At 39.1% G+C, this 24,769-nt stretch overlaps 1 long non-coding RNA gene across 5 annotated transcripts; it reads left to right on the top strand.

Annotated features, from left to right (window-relative positions):
• The first annotated feature begins 14,681 nt into the window (after positions 1–14,681).
• Positions 14,682–23,280, top strand: LOC103715970. Of its 5 annotated transcripts, none has more exons than XR_003387336.2 (5): positions 14,682–14,919; positions 14,997–15,098; positions 18,112–18,250; positions 21,021–21,497; positions 22,668–23,280. It is a non-coding gene; the product is annotated as an uncharacterized LOC103715970 (long non-coding RNA). The 5 variants fall into 5 exon arrangements; XR_003387337.2 differs by having other exon boundaries at positions 22,665–23,280; XR_003387334.2 differs by having other exon boundaries at positions 22,608–23,280.
• Positions 23,281–24,769: the final 1,489 nt, after the last annotated feature.

Here is a 24,769-nt window from a genome sequence, read left to right as displayed (position 1 = left end):
TTGATCTCTCATGAAAGCATGTTGATTTCTTGTTTCAAAACAATTGTTCCCATGCATTTTCACTGCTGGAAGGAAGGTTTCGAAGTACTTGCTTACTGTGTCCCCCCCGCAGCGTTTTGTTAGATCTTCTCTCTTCTGGCAAGAATCTTGATATTATTTTTGACTGGGGTAGCATATGCATGTGGGAGGAGACACCTTAGTGTCTATCTGTATCCAGTGACCAAACTTTAATTCATCGGAGGGCGGGGCATTGACTTGGAAGTACACTTATGTGTGGCATTCAGCCCGAGTTCTGCCTATCAGAGGCTTGAGGTTTACCTCGGCCAGATATCCTTGGGTGGTTTGAGCTCCACCAATCAAGGGGGTTCGAGTCACCTTTTCCAGTCCAGCCATGATGAGAAAGGGCCACGCTGTCTGTGAAGTGGTCCAATCTCCTGTGTATTGAGCAATCTGGCAACACTTTTCCTTGAGTCTCTCTAAAAGCTTAAAAAAAAAAGAAAAGGATGCAACCTTTTAGAACCACAATCTGGCAGCAGTTGGTTGTCAAGTCGTACAGGGTAAGAAGCCTGGAGGAAAGTTGTCGGTTCTCATGTTCATGGCTCTTTCCATGATGCTTTTCACCTCCTGACACTGCTCCCTTGTTGGCTTGTAGCAGGATTTGTGGATTTATAACTGCGGACGCTTGCAATTTGTTTGTAAACCTAAATTAGTTTATGGCAGCGATACGAGTCGTACGTCTCTAAGCTAATCTCTCCGTGTCCATTTTGTTGCATAAGATCCAGGAACCCTGTCTGCTTTTCCGTAGCCATGAGGTTCTCCTTCCACCATGTTTTCCAAAGAGATTGCAAAAATTGATGCTCTGCTGCTAAACCAAATTTCAGGAGGGAACCGGCGAACAACGATTGTTTTGCTCGGCTAGAAAATAAGTAATAGGATTCGAGCAGTGTGTTTTTCTTGGCATTTTTCTGGCAGTAGATTGCGTGACAAAGGTTTCAACTTGCGCCTGCCTTATTTTTAGTCCCAAAGTAGGTCACAGATCCTTCTCAATTGCAAGTTGGCCACATTCTCCTAATCGCTTGTTTATGATTTTGACTTCTGAGCTGTTTCTGGCCATATTTCTTGCCTACTATGTATCTTATTGCAAGTTGAGCAATGCCTCTTAGGGGTACAGGGGTGCAACCCAGGCACATGCACATCTAATCTTGATTACTTGCCGTTAATTCTCTATCATATGCGTTTGCAAGAGTTGTTGGTTATCTTAATATTTTTCTAAACCTAATCATCATATAACTCCATTTGCTCCTCACAGGATATTTCTTGTGGCAATGTGCTTGCTGCCAAATATTCCACTATAGAGAGAGGACGTCAGACCCCATTATTTAGGTTCAGCAGGCAGCACGCTTTTAACTAAGGTGATGATGCATAGTCCTACATTTTTGGCCGTAACGTTGAGATGGCGAAAAATCCATTTGAAGAAGAAAAAGAAATAGACACAAACCAGCATCTTCCATTTGGAGGGGAGAACTTTCATTCCAATCCCATAAAATGCCAAAGTTCATGATGTTGGTCGATGTTCCACAAATCACGGGCCACCTTGCATTTTATTCTAATGGTAACTCCCCTTAAGCATTTTTATTCAACTTTGCTAGCCCGCCACCCTTGTTTGAACTTTATTTGGACCAACTGAAGCTGCCATGGCATTCTTTTCCATGCATTTCCACTTAGCCGTGTCAATATTGTCGTCGGCGCGGTAGGTGTGGAAAGTTGACATGGATCGCTGTGAACGAGTGCTGTTTCGGTGTATGCAGTTCAGCATGCTTTGGACCGGAAAAAATTGATAGTCCTGAGGCTATTCCAGTTGGTTTTCCGGCATTCTGATAACCTTTAATATTTTTATTTTTATTTATATGTCTAGATCAAATCTGTTCACGAGACATCTTGGTTCTTGTGTCAACTTGTCCAAGTTTTTTTCAATCAGATCTCGAGTTCTCAGTTTTTGAATCGTGATATAAATTTCTCCATCATTGTCTCTGATACTTTATCCAAGACTAAATCTATAGTACTCTCAAAAGCTAGTAGTTCTAAGCTTTTAATCCTACTCATGGCATTGGCTGTTAACCTAATTTAAATCAATTTAATCACTAATGCAATGATAATCATGCAAAGTTATGGTAACAATCCAGGTTCTTACATAAAATGACTAGTGAGAAGGTATATTTTTGAGTTTCTTAGTCCTATATAAGTACCCAAAATCTTCTTGGCGAATAACCGATGTGGGACTAAACACACACCCACACAGATCCTCACATAACCGAGGACGTTAGGGCTTGAGGACCCATGCGGGCGTCTGTTTAGTCCCATATCGGTTATTCGCCGAGAAGATTTTGGGTACTTGTTGCCCAAGGAGACAACCCAAGGGGGGGTGAATTGGGTTTTAATTAATTATTGACCAATCAAAAATAAAGTGAGTGATTAACTAAATCTATTGCAAGTGGATTAGTTATATCACTAGATGCAATGAATGAAGAGAGAGAAAGAGACAAAGACCAATACAAACACAGAGAGGTTTATAGTGGTTCGGAGCTAACACTTGCTTTTACGTCCACTCCCCAAGCCGCACTTGGGAGTTCACTATAATCCCTAGGATTATAGCTAATTGTTTTTCAAGCTCACAACCAAACTTGTTGTTTTCACGAGATCACAACGAACTCGGTCGGTTTTGACAGGCTCATCGACTAGAACTAAACGATTGTTTTTCCGGGGTTACAATCAAACCCAGTTGGTTTTCCCCGGTTCACCAACCACAACCTTACACCGTTAGTTTTATCTTTGGCTTACCAACAAACCTTACAACCCTTGATTTAATTCCCTGATTGAGTCAAATACAAAAAGCAAGAGTTTAAAGTTCACAAGTAGAGCTTCTGAAAAGTAAATATGAAACAATATAAACAAGATTGAGTTAGAAGCTCTCAAACAGATTTGAGATGAGGAAGTGAGGCTTCTCGATTTCTGAGTCTCCTCTTGAATGAACCGAAGGATGGAAAACAGTCGGTAGAGCTTTTAATGCGAAGAAAGCCTATTTGGTTTTAGTTAAATGCACTTCTCCCTTCTTTTGCTTGGATTCGCTCTTGAGATGCTTTTGGTGGTTGAAAACCTTTTATGCTCAAGTGGAATAACTCTCTTCTTATCTACTACTGTTCACTCTGGCTATCTAAGTGATTCCATTTGAAAAATAGCTGTTAGAGGGGAGAATAGAGCCGTTCTAACCCATCTACACAATCTGATAATGTATACGTTGGGATCGGAGTCGACTCACGCGATTTGGAGTCGACTCGGCTGTTACTGGAGTTGACTCGCGCTATACTAGAGACGACTCGGCCACTGTTTCAAATTTGAATTAAAGTGCATGCATTGTCCTGGAGTTGACTCGGACCAAACTAGAGTCGACTCGCCAACAGCTGAAGACGACTAGGGCACTTAGGGGTCGGCTCGTTCTCAGGAATCCAGAGAACCCATTTTCTGTTTTTCTTCCTCGAGTCGACTCGGGTTAACTTGGAGTCGACTCGGCTGACTTGAGAGGCGACTCGAAATCTTCGGAAGACGTCTCGCTCTCAGAGACTGAAAAATTGATTCTCTGTCTTTTGGAACTAATCTGCCTCGAAGTCGACTCGGGCTTTGTTGGAGTCGACTCGGCTAATTTGGGAGTCGACTCTAGATCCATTGGAGACGACTCGATATCAGGTCTTCAAAAATCAATTCTCTGCTGTTTTCGCTGTTTTCTTCTGGAAGTCGACTCGGGACCATCTGGAGTCGACTCTCTAAGCACCGGAGTCGACTCGCAACCTTTTGGAGTTCACTCGCTCTTAGGGTCGAAAATCCAACGTTCTATCTTTCTGTTTGTTCTCAGTGGAGTCGACTCGGAACTATCTAGAATCAACTCGCCAAGCACCGGAGTCGACTCGCAACCTTTTGGAGTCGACTCGCTCTCAGGGTTGAAAATCCATCGTTCTGTCTTTCTGTCTGTTCTCAATCGGAGTCGACTCATAGAGTCTCGGAGTCGACTCAAGCTTGTGCCAGAAACTTCAAGTGTCCCGGAGTCGACTCGCAGAGTCCAGGAGTCGACTCGTGATGCAGACTTTGGTTCAGACAGAATTCAATACTTAACCAAAAGACTCTGAACTAAAGCTCAAGGCACTTAGACATAATTTAATAAAGATTTCTTTGAAATACTAGATTGAATTTATTAGAACAACATAAAACATACTCAAGTGCTTTGAACTAATCAAAATCAACTAGGGGAATATTCAATCACTCTACAATCTTCCCCTTTTTGATGATGACAAAACATTGAGTATTTGTAAAGTGAATTACTTATTTAAGGAATGAATCATGGTAAAGTTTTGAAATGAATTCAAATGTCTAGTCATTTAGTATATCCAAAATTGAAAGGTATGAGTCAGTAAACTCTGAAATTAAAGTTTTCCCTTTTATTTGGAATTATATAAGCCTTCAAATCATTCAATCAATTGTTTGGCTTGTATGTCTTTAACGAGTTTGCTTTCTTAGAATTTCAGATTCTCTCCCTTAACATGTGCATTTAATTTTGTTTAAACTTTGTTCAAGTTTTCTGGATGTTCTTTTAGTGTTCTAAACTTGAACTTAAGTTCTTAATTATAGAAGAAAAAATCTGACAATTTTGCTTAAATGTTTTCTTGTTTAGTGATTCCCTTTACTTACAATATATCATATTTTCTCCTCCTTTTTGTCATCGTAGGAAAAAGGTGAAGTATTAAAGAGTCAAAACATACAAGAAGCATAGTAAATGAGACAAAAGGATATGCATTTTCATTCACTGTAAACTTGAATACATAAAAGATGTTCTGAAAGTACATTTATAGTAAAAAGATACATGTGTTAAAAACACAAAATGCATACAACCAACACAAAATACACTATGCAGCAAATACAAAATCATCCTCTAGAGGAGGGTGGACGAAGGCGAGCACTCCTCTGCGCAGAACATCGTGCTTGAGTAGAAGACGACGCCCGAGATGATGATGGTTGTGCCTGAGTGGCAAATGAAGGCAGTGAAGAAGTCGAGTTCGGCCTCGATGATAAAGGCTGTGATGGATTAGGTGCGGAGGCTCTGGCCGGAGGAGCAGAAGGCCTGGGAGGAGAAGGCTGAGGCGCTGGCGCGCCAGCACCAAAACGAACCTCCAAACCAAGTAAGAGCCTCTCCATTGCATCGGTCAAAGTACTGAATTTTGACCGCTGCAGTTCATAAAAGGTTGCCAGCTGAGAGCAAATCTCAGCTGTGGAAGCTTCCATCCTCCCCTTCAGGATTTCGGCCTCCTTTGCAAACTCGGAGATGTCGAGTTGCTCAGGTTGCGTCAGTCCTGACACATAGGCAAGGATGCTCTCAAACCACTCAGTGATGCTTTCCTGATGACTGCACTGGCTCCTCTCAACTGACTTGACACTCTCCTCAAGAGCGTCAATCCGGTGGTGCAGCCTCTCAAAAGCAGACTCATACTGGGCAGTCACCTCACCAGCAATCCTCCCTACCAAAGAATCGATCAACTCAATACTCAGCTGTGGTATGAAAGAACTAGAGGTGGAGGAGGGATGATTAGAGGGAGCAGATGGTGGCACAGTGGATGAAGGGCCAGCAGTGGATGGGAAGGTGGAGGGATTAGTGAAGGTATCTGGATCACGATCAGAAGTGGGAGAGTGAGAAGCAATGGGGTCAGATGGTAGATCAGAAGAATGCTTTCTAATCCATGTACCCTCAACTTTGTAGAATCCCATTTGGTGGAGTGTCTCCTCGTCCATATAGTTAGTATAACGAAGTGAATGGGAGGGTTCCCCCTCAGGAATAGGGACCTCAAACTTCCTAAAGATTAGAGTGAAAAGCTTACCATATGGAAGACTCAATCTAGATTTTTCTAAGGGATCACATAGATGACTGTAATTGAGTTTAGGAAAATTGAGAGGGGTGTCATGTAGGGATGTGGAATATAATAGCAAGGTCTCTCTCAGAAATAAAATCAAATCTTTCCATTTTTGAAAAGAGGGTGCGAGAAATAATGCTAAGAAGAATCCGCATCTCAGCGGAGAGCTGATTTGCGAAGACTTCTTCAAGAGGGGACTGGGGTACTCTTCCTAAAATGGCCTCGGATTTGTCAGAGGGATGAGTGGGGAAGATACCCTCCTGAGAGAGGTGGAGGACTCGGATAATGAGGTCCTCAGAGATGCAAATAGAGACATTGGCTATCCTCCCTTGAAGACCACCGCCACCCCGTGTGACAGTGTTATAAAATTTCTGGACTGACCTAGGGTATGTGGGAAGATCAAGAGAGCAAAAGAAATCTAGATCTTGACCCCTAAGACGATGCCCTAGAGTAAACCCTTCTCGGGAGAGGAAGTCAAAATTGACTTTCCTCCCGGTTGAGACGACTCTCCCGGCGCACGAGCGTGAGGGAACCGACCGAGGCTGAGAGGGAACCCAAGGAGATGATCTTACCGGTTCGTTCCTCGCCTTGGATCGTCTCTCGGCGCCGCTCGCAGTGAGAGGTCTCTTCCGGCAAGACACGGTGGCTTTCCTAGGACACATCCCGAGCTACCCATGGAGGGAAGGACGTGAAATGGAAGGAAAATAGGAGGAAAAACGAAGGAGCCTGAGACGACAATGGGGGACGACTCGAGGGGTTTTGGGACAGTGACGGCCGAAGAGAAATATTTGGGAAAAAGTCGATTTGGTTAGGGTTAAAAGATGATTTTCCGACCTCGAGTCGACTCCTGAAAATTCGCGAGTCGACTCACGCACGAGTTGACTCTCACGATCATCCGAGTCGACTCGAGCTCTGGCACAAACCAACTCAGTCAGAACCATGCCAGATTAGAGAGAGAAAGTAATCTTTAGAGCTTGAGGGATGATTTGATGATCATAGGCATAAGATACTATATAAAACATGAATTAGTGATCAAAATCAATGAATGAGAGAAAAGAATCAAAGAAATGGATCAATCACTCCTAAGCCTCTTCTAAGAATACAAAATCGATCTTCACTCAAGAGTTTTGTGAAGATATCAGCAAGTTGATCATTAGTACATACAAACTTAAGTATCACATCACCATTTAACACATGATCTCTTATGAAGTGATGTTTTATCTCAATGTATTTAGTTCTTGAGTGCTGAATTGGATTTTTAGTTAGATTTATGGCACTTGTATTATCACAGTTTATGGGAATATTTGTTTGCTTAATGCGATAATCTCCAATTGTTGTTTGATCCATAGAATTTGTGCACAACAACTTCCGACAGCAACATATTCGGCTTCCACCGTAGATAATGCAACCGAGTTTTGTTTCTTGCTAAACCATGAAATTATATTTTCTCCTAAGAATTGACATGACCCGCTGGTGCTTTTCCTATCAAGTTTACAACCAGCGAAGTCAGAATCAGTGTACCCTATTAAGTCTATGCTTGATTCTTTAGAGTACCATAACCCTATATCTTTTGTTCCTATTAGATACTTAAAAATTCTTTTAACTGCAATTAGGTGTGATTCCTTAGGATTAGATTGATACCTAACACACATGCATACACTAAACATGATATTCAGTCTACTTGCTGTAAGATATAATAATGAACCGATCATATCTCTATACAGCTTTTGATTTACTGATTTACCTGATTCATCTTTGTCTAGATTGCATGACGAGCTCATGGGGGTGCCGATTGAGTTGTTTCCATCCATATCACATTTTTTTAGCATCTTCTTGATGTACTTATCTTGATTGATGAAAATTCCTTCCTTAGATTGTTTGATTTGAAGTTTGAAAAAGTAGTTCAGTTCTCCCATCATGCTCATCTCAAATTCACTTTGCGTTAAATCAGCAAACTCTTTGCAAAGGCAATTGTTAGTAGATTCGAAGATAATATCATCTACATAAATATGCACTATTAACATATTTTTGTTTTTCTTTTTCAAAAACAAGGTTGTATCAACATTCCCTCTAGAAAATTTATGATCTAATAGAAATTTACTAAGTCTTTCATACTATGCTCTAGGAGCTTGTTTTAGACTATAAAGTGCTTTATTTAATTTGTAAACATGGTTGGGGTATTGATGATTTTCAAACCAGAAGGTTATTCTACATAAACCTCCTCATTAATATACCCATTTAAGAAAGCACTCTTTACATCCATTTGAAATAATTTGAAATCTTTATAACATGCAAATGCTAGTAGCAATCTAATTACCTCAAGTCTAGCCACAGGAGCAAAGATCTCATCAAAGTCTATACTTTCTTCTTGATTATATCCCTTTGCTACTAATCTAGCCTTGTTCCTAATCACAACTTCATTTTCATCAAGCTTATTTTTGTACACCCACTTTGTTCCAATTATTGAGTATTTAGAGGGTCTTTCAACTAAGTTCCATACATTGTTTCTTGTAAATTGGTTAAGTTCCTCTTGCATAGCATTTATCCAATTTACATCATCTTCAGCTTCTTCGATGTTTTTAGGTTCTAAATGTGATACAAATGCAAGATGATTATTTAAGTTTCTAGAGAAGCTCTAGTTCTAATAGGTTGAGATGGATCGTCTAAGATTAACTCTTTAGGGTGATCGTAAGCATACCTCCAAGCCCTTGTAAGCTCATGATTAGCAATTACCTCTTGGTTTGTTGAAGTCTCTTCGATTTGCTTCGGTTCTTCCTCTTGCAAGGTCATATCATTCATCTTTTCTTCAAGTTTCTTTGCATCATCATTAAAAGCTACTTTCTTACTAGTGGAAGCATCATTAGTCTCATCAAAAATAACATGAATAGATTCTTCAACAACAAGAGTTCTTTTGTTGAAGACTCTATATGCCCTACTTAATGTAGAGTATCCCACAAAGATACCTTCATCAGATTTGGAATCAAATTTGCCTAAGTTATCTTTACCATTATTATGAATGAAACACCTACAACCAAAAACATAAAAGTAGTTTACTTTGGTTCTCCAAAGTTCATAAGGTATTTTCTTTATAATTGGTCTCAACAAAACTATATTTAGAATATAACATGATGTGTTAATAGCTTCAACCCAAAAGTACTTTGGGAGATCATATTCACACAACATGGTCATAGCCATTTCTTCTAGAGTTCTATTATTTTTTCTACCACTCCATTTTGTTGTGGAGTCTTAAGTGCAGAAAAATTATGAGTTATGCCCTTTTTACTTACAAATTTTTCAAAGATATGATTTTTAAATTCTATTCCATGATCACTCCTGATAGCTATAACTGACGTATTTTTTACATTAGTTACTTCTTATGGAATTTCTTAAACATTGAAAATGCTTCATCTTTATGAGCTAAAAATATGATCTATGTATATCTAGAAAAATCAGCTACTATCACAAGACCATACTTCTTTCCACCAAAGCTTGTGGTCCTAGTTGGTCCAAAGATGTCCATGTGAAGTAGTTCAAGGGCATAACTCATAATTTTTCTGGCTCCACAGTACTTATATGACTAAGAAACCCAAAAATATATCTTCTGGCTAGCTATTTTAGATGAAGTCATGGGTTATTACAAATGGTATCAGAACGGATCCGACCCATAACCTATGTGAATTAGGGGACACTGCAGCATGATTCCATTGGGGTTGACCACGGGCTGATTGTGATGCTTGTGATTAGATTTGAATGGATTTGAACCCTTAGCCTGATGGAGATGCCATGGCTTAAACGGTCTATGTGAGGACCCGTGCGGACTGTGTTTAGTCCCATATTGATTATTCGCCGAGGCGTCTGTTTAGTCCCATATAGTTATTCGCTGAGGAGATCCTGGATAATTATACATGATCAAAGAATCCAAATAATATATTTCGGTTAGCTATTTTGAATGAGGTCTTGAGTTGTTATATCAAATTAAATCATCATTGCAATGGTTGAATCATTGACATATAATTTTATAGAAAAAAAGGATTTACTGATTTGTTATAAATCATCCTTAATCCCAAATACTGGCTCTATATATGATAAAGCACCATACGTTAAAATTAGAAACTCCGCGTTATATGTATCGTGTACTTCTTTCCTTTCAACTCTCCTTCGTTCTTCCTTCTTCCCGTGACACACTCTCTTCCTTGGCCTACTCTCTTCGTGAACCCTAGCTTTCCCAAATACTAGCACAACATTTCTTCATTTGGCTAAGAAGGATAAATTAAAGTTTCTCAAAATCAAAAGAGGAGGTTTACCTTTCTTAATGTTTGCATTTCTGGGTTTTCATATGTTGCTGGAATTTGGACCCGGGGGCAACTAGTGGCTGAGAAGGGGGGAGCTCCGGCAAGAGATGGCGGGTGGCGGTCCGTCGGCGGGCGGCGTCCTCTGGAAGACCTGCAAAAAGCCGATGGCCGAGGTTTCCGGTGCCGGCCCTTCGATGCTTAAGTCAGAGGGGGCTAATGTGTAGAGGGAGAGAAAGTATTCTCTAGAGTTTCAGAGTCCCTCCTTCTAAGGGTGAGGGATTTTCCTTTTATAGAGGGGTACAGGTATACCTGTGATATGACGGGGCGAACGGATTACCATCGTGATTGAGCATGATCATACGAATTAATGCATTGCCGTGGAAGATCAGGCCGGAGCCAGTGAGTCGTCGTGGCTGATCGGACGTCGCTGAGTAGCTCAACTGTCTGCCGTGGAGGGCTTGAGGTCCGTAGATAGCATTAATTGTTGAGTGAGCCGGAGATCAGCAGACGCCATGCGCATTAGTTGTTGAGTGAGCTGGAGATCAAAAGAGGCCCTGCGCACTAATTGTTGAGTGAGCCGGGGGTCTGCAGAGGCCATGCCCATTAATTGTAGACAGCGGTAGCAGGGCATGGTCCTCGGTCGAGCTGCAGAAGGATGTGACCGCAGCGGGCGAATGGCGAGGCCGGACTTCCGAGGTCAAGAATGCTAAGGTTGGGTGCCCGGGTCGGACGTCTCGAAGTCGAGCGCCTGGTGGGGCGCCAGGTCGGGAGCTCTGATGTCGGGAGTCCTGAAGTCGGGCGCCTCGAAGTCGAGCGCCTGGTCGGGCACCAGGTCGGGAGCTCTGATGTCGGGAGCCCTGAAGTCGGGCGCCCCCAGGTCGGACCCCTTCTGGTCGGGTGCTCAGATCGGATGCCTTCGATCACGTGCTGGCGATGTGCTCACGTGCTTCGGGGCGATTTATTTTCCCCCAACATCATCTAACTTTAATTAATCCATTCTGATATTCTGGTGAACAAAAGAAGGATCTGAAGATGAGACCAGTCAGGCTAAGATTTGTTTCGACATCTCACCGTTTTGCTTGGTTTGGGTTTATCTTCAAGTTCTATAATCATAAACTCCTACAATAATTTGCTTTCCTCCTTTTATTTGATTGTTAATTTAAAGACTTTTATATGTCTTGCATTAGCTTAGGCTAGCTGAACTTAAACAATATTCATATTATAATATTATAAATATGAATAGATAAAGTTAAAAGGTTTGATAATGACTTGACTACAATAGATCCTTATACGAAATTATTTTAACTTTGTAAACAAAGTTTCCTACGGAGTTTCTAATTTATTTAATTTAGTGCTCTCCCTGTTACTACAAATTTCTCTCATTGCAAAATCTTAGAAAAAAAAAATTGTTGAGGAAAAGTGGAAGGTTTCAGTTTTCTTATCAAAGATTGAGAATATATATATATATATATATATATATATATATATATATATATATATATATATATATATATATATATATATATTTTGTAAAATGAATACGATAGACCATCTTCCTTCAAAAAAAAATAAAAAATAGTGCTGCAAAATATGTTTTGGGAAGAGAGAAAATAACCTCTAGATATTCATTGTATGTAATATAACCCCAAATGGTCAAATAAAGAATAGTATTTGATGTGTATCTTTAGGTGTATTATAATCCAGTGCCTTTATTAGGATTTATATTTATTATTTTTGCTTGAATGAGATAAATGCTATTGCCATTTTATACTGTATAAGTTATTTCTAAGTTTATAATAACCTCTAGATATTCATTGTATGTAATATAACCCCAAATGGTCAAATAAAGAATAGTATTTGATGTGTATCTTTAGGTGTATTATAATCCAGTGCCTTTATTAGGATTTATATTTATTATTTTTGCTTGAATGAGATAAATGCTATTGCCATTTTATACTGTATAAGTTATTTCTAAGTTTATAATGCAATTTATTACTAGATGATTGATAGTTTGATACACAAATTTTCTATTATGAGCTATAATATTATAGCAGTAGCAACCTAGTCAAAAAAAATTTAGTTATATCACTTCAATATGTTGGAAAATTTTGAAATCTGAGCCAAGTTTAAGGCTCCAATTGAATTCTGGACCCCAACTAGTAATACTAGTTTGAATCGGCAGAGATTAATATGTAATAATATGGAACTAGCAAAGAAAACTTAAAATGAGGTTAAGCAATTCAAAATTAAACTCAATCCAATCCAACCTAATAAGTGAAATGGTCACTCTAGCTCTAATAGCCCTTTTTTTTTTTTTATGAATCGACTCTAGCTCTAATTGTCAAACTTTAAAATTAGGCGACGAAAAAAAAACTATTTTTTTTTAAATAAGAGAAAGAGAGGGAGTCTCACCTGAGGAGAAACCAATATTTTATTTTTAATTATATAAGACCAGAATTTAATCAAACATTATATTGTTATTAAACTTAAACTCAGTTAAAGATGTTGATTATAATTTGGCAAATCAAGCATATTTGTAAAGATGAACAAAGAATTTTTGTACACTTTAAGGGTAATTGATCACAGCCATAGGGTTTATCAGTCCATTTCAATGTAGGTTCAATTATAAGCTGAAAGCAAGTGGCCCAAATTGATATGGTTTACAACAATCATGCTCTCCATCAGTTATGATTTTAAGTACAAGCTCATAAAGTATTAGGCTGCTAAAGAACCTTCTCCTATAGTTGTCCCTTGATATATGCTTCATATAACAGCCAACTCACCGCTGACAACTCAGGGGGTAGGTCAACAATTAAACATTATTTATGTATCTCTGGATAATTTCACTATTTCAAAGTAAAAGGAGTTAGCCCTACTGGCTTTTTTATAAAATGGTGACCAGGGATTGATGCAAAATTAATACCATTAATTAAGATCTAGATATAGCCCATTTGGGGGAGCTTTTGGAGGGCCAAAAAGTAATTTCTGGTCCTCCAAAAGTACTTTTAAATAAAATAAGGATATTTGGTAAAAATATTGGGAAGCTGTTTTAGCTTTTTTAGAAAGTTAAAAACAACTTTTTGGAAAAAGCTCTATTTTGGAGCTTTCTGGAAAAATACTTTTAGGCTCCGTCGGGAAGCTTTTTTTTTTGGACCAAAATGTCCCTTTTTTGATAAAATATAACAATTATACAAAATATCCCTTTATAATTTTGAAAATTTGCAGGAGGGTGAAAAATTAATTTATATTAAAAATTATAGTATTTATACCTTTATTATTATATTATACTATAAATATAATATTATATTACATTATATCATAATACATTAATATGTTATGTTAAATAATTTAATATTATATTATATTATGAAAAATTAATTTATACTAATAATTATAATATTTTAGACCTTTGTTATTGTATTATAGTATAAATAAAATATTATGTTACATGATATCATAATATATTGATGTGTTATGTTAACTAATTTAATATTATATTAAATTATTATAATATAGTATATAATATTATATTACTATATTATAATAATATTATATTATATTAGAGTAATATTATACTATATTATATATTTATGTATTAATATATATTATATTCTATTATGCTCTATTATATAATACTATGCAATATCCTTTATAGTCATTTTGTCATACAAAGAGTATTTTCTCAATTTGTTTACCAAATACATGTTAAGATGCCAAAATATTTTAGAAATGCAGCTACCAAACAACAAACTTCTTTTTATAAAAGCTCTATTGCCAACAACTTCCTCAAATGGTGCTATAGTTTTTTCTATAACATTTTCATCCTTCATTTGTTTAATTGGTACTACTACCTTTAGGTCCCTCTTTATTTATCAGTCTCTACGCACCAGTCTCACATAAAGTCATTAGTTTTTGCCAGTTTCATCTGAACCGTTAATGTTGTGCAATTTTTTTTTTTTGCTACAATAGATGACTTATATACTTTTAGTGCGAACATATCCAAAAAAATCAAAATATAGTAAGTATTGGAGTATTCTAGGCAACTATATCTCTTCAATCTATGAAATTTCCAAATGGTCGGCCAAATACAAGTCCACTCAATCTGCAAGACAGTCTCTAAAACACCCAATCTACGGTCCCATTAGCTTCTCTAATCAAATGATTGGCCAATCTGTAAGACAATATTTCTAAATATACCTAATCTGCAATTTAATTAGCCCCTCTAAATATATACCGAAAGACAATGCATTTATTTACTATCAAATATTCGAAAGCAAAGGTGGCGCCTGACTTCATATGAACTTCCACGCGGTGTCGTTTTCACGCACGGGTAGAACTTGAGAGAGAAACCAACGGTCCCGGATTATCATATATTTTCTGCTATATATATATATATATATATCGGCGGCGACACTCCACTTCGCTCCCGTATTCCCCCTATGTGCAAGAAACCTCAGCTGCCGCATATACACCCTATTTAAGAACGGAGAGAGGGGGAGAGAGATCAGTAGCCTATTTAAGCGAAACCCAAGTAGCCTCCTACGCCTTCCTCATCGACTCGCCCTCCTTCCCCTTTCCTCCTCTCCTCTCCTCTCCCGCCCCTTTTTCTTTTTCTTCTCTCTCACTCCCCTAGAATCGAATTCAAGACATCTTGGAGGACGAACCCTAAACCTAAGGTCAGTTCCCGGATGTTTCCCTCATACCTTTTAGCGCTTCTTGAGTTTTGTTGATGCCGCTGTAATTTATTTGGCAGGCGCTGAAGGTGGATTGCCCGGCCAAGGAGCCGATGAAGGCGATGGTTTCTGGGGCTCCTGCGGCGGGGAAAGGCACTCAGTGTCAGATGATCGTCGAGGAGGTCTGTTCCCATTATCCTCTTCTGTGCAGTCTTCTGCTCTTTGTGCTGTTTTCTTGTATGAGTCAATGCCAAGAATCATATGATAACTCTTAAAGAAGAATGATGCAAAAATTTCTTTTTCTTTTCTTTTCTTTTTTTGTTCTTTCTTTCTTTCTTTCGTTTCTTTTTTTGTTGTCTTGTTCATTAAGAATATTGGAAAAAGAAGCTATTTTTCTTCAATAAAGAAGAACAAGAAGCTAATTCTGAAGCATAATCCAACATCAAAGATCTGCTGGACATGATAATGAGAGTTTTGATGCTAAATCTTGATTCACTGTGGACGTAAGAGCATAGAAGGTGGTAGGAAAAGGCAACGAAGAAACTAGGATGCCTTCTAGGGTTGGAGGGTTGATTACAACCAAAGGTTTTCTTGCACAAGAACATGTCGAGGGTAAGGTGTCTACTACTTTCTGGGTTGTTTTGGAAACGAATGGAGAGGGATCTTACAGTCATCACACTCATAAGACAACGTCGTTGCCTTCAACTCTTGTATTTGCGGTATATTCCTAGGGTTTCTTTATCACCTACATCGGAAAGGGAGGACTGAGGATACAGGAGCACCAGAGTCACGTTTTTTTCTAGAGATTCCTGTCCAGGGCACTGGATCCTTGTATTTCTTCTTGCAACCACAATCCCTATTCCTTTTTTGTGCGAAGGGTCCATCTCATTCATCCCAATTACATATATTTATATGTAATGATTGCTTTCTGTCGGGCAATGCTCTAAAGGGTGTAATTGCAAGTTCCATCTCGCGAACACCTATTATCCCAACAATTTTGGTCTAGGAGAAATGAAATAAGCTATTTCGTTTTGTGCAAGTAAATGGGATATATGCTGATATAAATTCCAGTTCTGGACAAATGTGAATATTATTCTTTTATGAGTTATGACAGTATAAAACAATGAGGTTGAGACTAAGAGAAGGATTGGGATAGAAGATGAGAAGTACAGAGAGAAGAGTGAAAAAAAATCAAGGGAAAAACCTCTTAGAGGAATTTATTTATGCTATATATAAATTCTCATTGACCTATGTAGGTTAATACTTAAACAACCATTAAAATGATGATTCCTAACCACGAAACTTGTTTGCAGTGGATCCAAACTAACATAATTCAACTCAAAATAAAACTTCTAATGAACCTAAAGCTCCACTGCATCTAGACCATTCACTCTAGCAGAAGCTAATTGAAGGCTTGCCAACAAGAGAATTACTTGCATTGCGTGGAAGGCTGCACAAAAAGCTGTGGAAATCCCTCCAAAACACAAAAACAATGACTTAAAACCTTTCCTAACCCTACCTAGACATAATGAAGTAGGAATTATAGACAATAATTTCACCATAAAAGCTAGTGCAAAAATTACTAGAAAATATAATATAAAAACCTAAAGATCAGAATTAAAATATAAATTCTGAAATTTGTCTCTGAAGTCCCAGTTGCATCAGTTGCTCTCACTTGACTCATTTACAAGTTTGTTGCTTTTGCGAAGAACTACTCCATCTATTGAGGGAATGTGCATTGTTTTCTTTGTTGGAGAGGGAATGTGCATTGGAATTTTTTGGGTCAAGCCAAAATCTTTCTATCCATAATTGCTATCTGGTTTGTTTGGAACAAATTTCTACCTTGATCCTGAGCAGTGTAAAGGTTGTCGCAAGCATTGTTTTCTGAACTTATTGACATCTTAAATCGAATAGTCTTTGAATAATCCCATAGTAAAAGAGATGAAGAAATGTTGTTCTACATTGAGACTTTCAGGGTCATGCAGCCATGCAACTTATAAGGGGATATTCTTTCACTACACCTTCAGATTCAGCTTTTCCACTACTTTTGTTGAGACAAAAATTGTCTATACTTCTCCATTAGAGAATACTGTCATCAGCTTTTCACTGTAAGCCACTGTCATTTGAAGGCACTTGTCTGCTTTGAGTCCATGTGTTGTCCTTTCAACACCCTAATCTCTCTTGCAACTAGATTGTTTACATCTGTTTGCTAATTTGTGAGGTAGCTTTTGTCTTCTTAAAAGCGTCGGAAGGGGTTAGTGATTAGGGCTTAGATTTGTTCTCTAAGTTGGGCTAGGACTTAGTTTTGTTGACTAGATATAGTTTCAAACATGAAGGGATTAAGACGTTGGAAGAAGTTGACAGCAATGGAGGAGCTGGAATCTTGAACACAACATGCTGCTCCAATAACACATATATTTTCTTCATATCCTCCATAACAGACTTGAATTTTGCATTGATTCCCTTGGCGAACTCTCTCAACTTGTTGTCCATTGTCCCTCATTGGGTAGGATCTCATTGCTCGATGACACTCAAATGCAACCCATTATCATTAGGGTCACAAATAAATTGATATAAACTAAAATAAACTCCAGATTTGGATAGATATGAATATTCACAGCAAGGAAGAATGTAAAAGGAAGGGAAAAGAGAAGAATAAGGGTCAAAATGGAGGATATAAAACCGAGAGAAAAAAGACAGAAATAAATGAGGATAAGAGATTTACAATTACTGAACATCTTAGTAGAGGGAGCTCGAAGTGTGAAACTAATGTTGGCACAGGTGGAGAGTGCCTTCCGCAGTTAGAAACATTTATCAAGCTCCAATTCACTGTTGGTGTATTGTATGTAGGGATAATAGAGTTTCGTATAAATCCCATGTTTATTTAGTGCAAGAATGTAACCTTTTGACTTGTCTCACTTTGTTTTTCTATTAAGTTGTATAACATGTATGGGAGGAGCTGAAATTCATTATCTGAACATTTGAGTCCACGTTCTATAAGCAGTAGGTCGCATTAGATATTCTCTTGGATAATATATCTGAAGTATATGCCAAACTGCAATAGAAATGCACTTAGATGACTGTATCAATGCCACCATCCCATGATCCATTCATGATTATGAGGCTTCATGTTGTATAGGTTCTGGCCTTTGAGTACATAATTTGGTTGACATGATTTATGATTTGTACTTTCAGTATGGATTGGTGCACATATCAACAGGAGATCTATGTAAGAGAGAAAGGATGGCTACTTGATGTGTACCCCAGGAGTTCTTCACATTCACAAAGTCTTGAAAGGATCAAAATAAGACCAGGCATATACATTGTGCTAGATGTATGCCATTTATATTCTTTTATTCATTCTTCATTTTTGAATTAAACTGTTATTTATGAGTTCTATGTCTGAAGCATGTTGATGCTAGATAACTGTGTTTGCATGTGTCTCAAAGCTTGCGTATTCTGCTTCAGTACTGATTTGTCCTTCAGGTGTATACTCATCTGCTTTATGTCTTAATATAGATCTTTATCATTTTAAGGTTGTTCAAGTCTGTGATGGTCATATATAAGATATAGTTGATTAAAAAAAAACAAAATACTGCTTCCATCTTCGATTCATTTTTGATTTCTATTGGATATCACTAGTGGACCAATTAAAAGCTTGTTTCTTCTGCTTCAGTATTGGTTGTGTCCTTCAGGTGTATACTTGTTTGCTTTATGTTTTTAATATAGATTCTTATGATTTTAAGGTTGTTCAGGTCTGAAGGTCACGTATAGGATATAATTGATTGGAAAAAATAAAATACTCCTTCCATCTTCAGTTCATTTTCGATTTCTATTGGATATCGCTAGAGGACCAACTAATAATTCCGGTACATTGACACACCATACTTAGTACATCTCCCCTTTTGTTTTGCTTCTAGCAGTTGGCCTATATTCTGATTGGGCTGCAATTATAAAATGATAGATGGGACCTATCACTGGTGATCAGCTATTTAAGTTTATATTCAGCCTAAATAACTTTGGTATAAAATGGTTGTTGCTTCTTAGTAATATTCTTAGGCACCACCTAGCTAGCTAGATAACAGACTATGCAGTTTCCATCTACCCTCCCACTTTGAATCTTTTCCTCTCTTCCTTTCTCTCAGCTTATACAAGTAAGAATTCCATCCACATGATTCTTCTCAAGACCCCTTGTGTATCATGTTAGTTCTATGTTCTTCATGTAACTGCAACATAAGTTCCACAAATGGAGTTCTGCAAAGATAGCCATAATGAGACGCACCAAGAAAAAAAATATAAGAGATTGTTTTCTTTGTCATCAAGTTTCGCACATGTATAACTTGATTCTTCTAGTCTCTGTTTTCATGCCTGTATACATAAAATCTCAACATAAAGGTCCATATCTAGATGGTGATGCATTTGTTACCCTCTTCTTCTGCTACTCCTCCACCTCTCTCTCTCTCTCTGTGGCTGGGCGATATGACATCTGAAAGCAATTTTAGTCCTATTTGGCTGGATACTAAGAAGGCCCAAACCCATCAACTCAGCCATGTATCTCAAACAACTGGTGTGATTCAGCCCAAGAGGCCACTTAGCCCTGATACATTGATATGCAATAACTGATTTCTGAAAAGGAAGAACACTACTTGCCTACTACCACAGGTCCTAATGAAAGAACTTCCTAAATTGACCAGCATGTATCAGGTTAGTTTTCTGTTTCTTTGAGTATCAATATTATTTTGTAGAGTGGTTTTGACTCAATTTGCTACTGTTGTTATCTCTTCCAAATGTGAGAAATACTTTCTGTTGTTTTGCTTATATGACATGAACATATGAGCTAATTAAGTTGCTTAATTGAAAGTCATGATGAGGAGCACCTGATGGAAGTTGAGTGGTTGTTTGTCATGCTTGCAAAGGTAAAAGTATCTATTCAAATTATCGAGAGAGCTAATAGACATTGCAACAAATACATGGTAAATATTTTGAACATTATGGAGGTGCAGATCATATGCCATGCGATATGATCTAAGCAGATGTAAAATATGTGATGAATAGTTGGAGGAACCAAGCCAACCGTTTAAGGTTGAAAGATAATTTGAGATAATATAGTTCTTATTATTTTTGGTTGTAGTTGACATTCAGATTCCTCAGTAGCAACCACAGAAATACTTACACATACATTGGAAGAACTAGTTATGTTAAAACTTGTTATTGTAGTCTATCCTCTTGCTTGATTAACATTGTCACAAGGTCGGTGGAACTGTTCCGAACTGGGCGGTTCCGGCCGATTCGAGCTATACCAGTGGCTCACCGGTATGGTTTCGGCAATGAAAATGAGATCCGTTGTCGGAGCTGGAGAAGGAGAAAGAAAGAGAGTGCGCGGGGGAGGGAGGGAGGGGGAGAGGTCGGGACGCTGGCGGAGGCCACACGGCAGTCGAGGCCGCGGCCGGTTTTTCTGGTTTGAACGAAACAAGGGTCCGGTTGTGGCCTTAATAACTTTTGCGGTTTTTAAGTGAAGTCAGCAAGCGATTTGCCGACTTTACTTAAAAATTTCAAATTTTTTAAGATCGCGGCCGCTTCCCCTGTTTTGAACTGCGGCCTTGCTTCCCGCAGATTCCACCGGCCTCCGTCGGCCCTCCGCCGGCGTCCGCACCCTCCTCCGGCCTCCCTCCCTTTCTCCCCCTTCTCTATCTCTCTTTTCCTCTCTCCCACGGTACCGTCCCTCTTTCGGTATAGATCCGGCACGGCCCGTACCGAGTCATGCTACCGGAAAACTAGTACGGTGCTTAGTACTGGTTCCTCCGACCTTGCATTGTCATATATTGATTTGCACACACTGTTCTCTCTAATGTTTTATCTTTATTTTTGTGTCAAAAAATTCTAATCTCTAACTAATAATAAATGAAGATTGGCATTTTATTTCCTTTAGCGTACATGCCCTTGATTTTCTTTTTTTCTATATAAAAGTGTAAACGTACATTTAATTTTTACATGTTGACAGCAAAACATTTAGATTTGCTCATGCTACCGTGATCCAACTTGTTATTTTGGTCCATGAACTCAATCAATTTGACCATTCACAAATCTTATCTGTTCTTATTCAGGTTCCTGATAAAATTCAAACCAACAGATGTGTTGGAAGGAGGCTGGATTCAGTGACTGGCAAAATGTACCATCTTAAAACTTTCCTCCAGAAACAGAGGAAGTTTCTACATGGCTTATATATCCTAGAAGCCGCCTCGTCCTTGAACCCCAAATGCCCAACAGGATACTCAACCAACACTTTGTCATCAGATAAAGCTTTTACAGCTGCGTCATGATAGCAGGAACCCCACTTTGCTGTTTGAATCCCTGTCATCACAGCCGCAGCTCGACAGTAAATCGAATCAAGGTTAGGGACCTTATGGTTCAAATACCAAGAAAACGAATCGCAATCAGCATTATCAGCCCAGGTAGACGACACGAGGAAAGGATAAATAACAAAACAGTGGGGTAAAGTATTGAGATGTCCAAACAAGGTTCTCATGCTTAAATGGCCAAAGGCTGGAGGTCATTAAAGGAGATAATATACTCATGAAAAGGTAATTCTTTTCTGTTATTTCTCATGCTCTCTCTCTGTTACTTCATTCTTTAATGTCTCTATAGCAAAGACAAAAAATATTTTGTGTGCTGCTATAGATTTGTTGATGTAGCTGCCACGATTTGTCAACAAGGAAAACAACCAAAATGGAAAAGCGGTAAAATGTCCAGCCCAACCCAGAGTTCAAAATTGTAGATGTGCTTCATCAAGATAACAACCATAATTTTATGTGGTAGAATTATAGTTGTTATGGTTCTTCCATGTCTTAACTACCTGTAACAGCAACAGCATTACCATGACAACTGATTGCCTGTCAGAATAAGTTGTATTTTATGAGACATGGTGGCTGCTCACACTAATCATGTTTTCATGGAAGGGTAGATATTTTGACATAAGATCACTCATGTTGGAACTCTACTCAATTTCAACTCTTCTATCATAATGTCTTATTTTATACGATGATAGTAAGTACTACATGCTGCATCCTTGCTGGTCATAGGCCAGCATAATACAAAACTATGTTGTGTCATGCCATGCTATGCTGCTCATGTGCTTGCCCTCATTTCCAGGGCTCAACTAAGAAAAATGAGTCTGCCATTCTGTGTTAATCTATGCTGGCCTGTCCAGCTGGTACAGACTAATACAGATAGGCAGCATGGCCTATGCAGCTAGTACAGATGATATAGATAGACTGGTAAGCATGATATCATGGCATATTCACCCTGTACCTTGCCTATATATTACAAGGAAGGTGTGCATGTTATGGCGTTGACTGGCATGACACTGCACCTAATTCACGGCGACACCAGTACCGGTATGGTGCGGTATGCTCAGTACTGGTATGGTATGCTACACTCCATACCATAACGAATGGTGTTCCTTGATTTAGACTTTTTCCTTTTGGATCTAGAATGCCATGTCTGACTATTGTTTCTTACATATGGCTAGGTCAAATCTAGTCTTAGAAACATATAAATGAAATGCTGAAGCTATCTTGCCAATATATTTGGACTTGTTAAGCAAGGTGATTGCATACTCTGCATCACGTTTAATTTCACAAGAATTTGAAGAAATGATTCTTATTTATTTTTAATTGCTTTCAAGGAAATAGTTTGATGGAAAATGCCCAAAAGAAATTGTATTTAAAGACATAGGCTCCCTATTGCAGCAGGTCTGTGAGGATGCTGCTGTAAATAACGAGAACTTGGACAAATTTAAAGGTCAGTATTTAACAACTTTTTCATGATATATTACCATTTACTGGATTGGTGGTTTGGTAGTAAAAGCACACTAACATTTCACGCATTCATTACTGCCATGCAAGTATAAACTTTTTTTGTTTCATTCTTCTCCATCCTTCATTCATTACGAGGAGAACTGGATATTTATTTGAGAGGAAGCTTCAAACAAGATGTGCACCGAATTGTTCCTTATGTCTACTAGTTACTATTTTGAATGTAATCAGTAAAAATTGCGAATGTATCAGCCTAGTTGCATTATATCTTGTATAGTTATAAATACATTCCCGAGGATAATCGGCAAGGGATTCCTACTCGTTTGAATAATATCCTGTACTCAAAGGAGATAAGGGGAATATTTCTATTATGATGTGCTGCAATCTACACAAAAGAACATAGAAGATAAAAAAGCTGATTACAGGTCAAAAACTTGAAGATATTTTCATTTTTAATTTTAAGTTGTTAATATCCCATTATCATATTTTAAGTATTTTTCTTATGTAAATTTATGAAATATCTTAAAATCCTGACATTATATTCATCTTTACTCTTAAGTTTTTTATCTTCTTGCATTGCTTTTTCAATCTATATTTGGTCTTCTTTCGTGAATTAGGATTTTCTATCTGGAAACAAAATTGAGATCATAGGTCTTACTGATTTACGAGATTCAAAGATGGAGATCAGCATTCTTGAACTTAAGCCAAAAATGGTAAATAGACCTGTTCACGGGCTGGGCCGGGCGGGCTGAGGTTCGCTTTACCTTTACCTCATACTCTTTTTTTTTTTTTTTTGGTCAAAACGGCAATTCATATAGCTCTAACGTGAGTACATCCTGCCAAATCAGAAGAAAGTAAATAATACAGCTGTGGCGGTAACTCCACCGTGGAAGTCCAATGGATCTCCCCAGAATGTCGTGCAACATGGGAGGCAACCCAGTCAGCAGCCCTGTTTGCCTCCTGGAAAATGTGCACTGCCATAAACTCGTCCATCTCCATCGCCAGTCTGCGGGTCTCCCGAATGAGCGGATGTCCATCCCCATATCTATCAGCACCCCGGATCCAGTCTATGACTACGGAGGAGTCCCCCTCAAGATACAGCCGGCCAGCCCCGAGCACCCGCCGCGCATAGGAAATACCCGCCCAGGCAGCCCACAGCTCTGCCCCAACGACCGTGAGCCCCGTCGTGCCCCAGCCTCCTGCTGCGACCAGACTCCCAAAATGGTCCCGTATAACAAATCCAGCCCCTCCCGACCTCCTGTCCGTCATCACACTGCCATCAAAATTCACTTTAAGATAACCAGGGGGTGGGGGTACCCAGGACACAATGGCAAACCTGGGCGCTAAAATAGCACTGCGGGTACCCCAGATGTCCCTAGTCATCCCAAGTGAAGACTCGCCAAAGCAAGAGATAACCTCCCCAGCCTGAAGCACAGCTCTCTCTGCGACCATCCTCGCCGAGAACCTCCTGCCCTCGAACATACGAGCATTCCGGTCCAACCAGATATGGTAGGCCAGGTATGCCCTAGTAATGCCCACCTCCACCAGCCTAGGACTCCGAACCGAAGCCCGCAATAACTGTATGAAATCCTGTGTCGTCCCGACGAAGTGGGGAATAGGTGCTGAAGACGACCTCCATATCTCTCGAGCCCTAGGGCACTGCAAAAGCACGTGCTGAATGGTCTCCTCACTGGCCGGACACACCTCGCACTCCTGAGGAACCCTCATGCCCCGCCTGACTAGCTGACTCCTGGTGGGAAGGCAGCCCCAGGCTACCTTCCAGATGAATAGCGCCACCCGTGGGTGTATCCGCATCCTCCAGATCCAGCCTCCCTCCATCCGTCTAGGTGACTCTCTACTGAAGAGGGCGACCAAATCCCTCGCTCGCACCTGTGATCGCCCCGTCGGCACCCATACCAACCTGTCAGACTCCCCCTGGGAAGGCACCGGAAGACCCAAAATCATCTCAGCCAACTGCGCCCCAAACACCTCTCGAACAAGCCCCACCCTCCAACTGCCCACGTCTGGATCCAACAAGT

Source organism: Phoenix dactylifera, chromosome 1 (assembly GCF_009389715.1).
Source record: "Phoenix dactylifera cultivar Barhee BC4 chromosome 1, palm_55x_up_171113_PBpolish2nd_filt_p, whole genome shotgun sequence".
Taxonomy (NCBI): domain Eukaryota; kingdom Viridiplantae; phylum Streptophyta; class Magnoliopsida; order Arecales; family Arecaceae; genus Phoenix; species Phoenix dactylifera.
The sequence above is the reverse complement of the archived record's forward strand: the minus strand, read 5'-3'. Positions and strand labels throughout refer to the sequence as shown.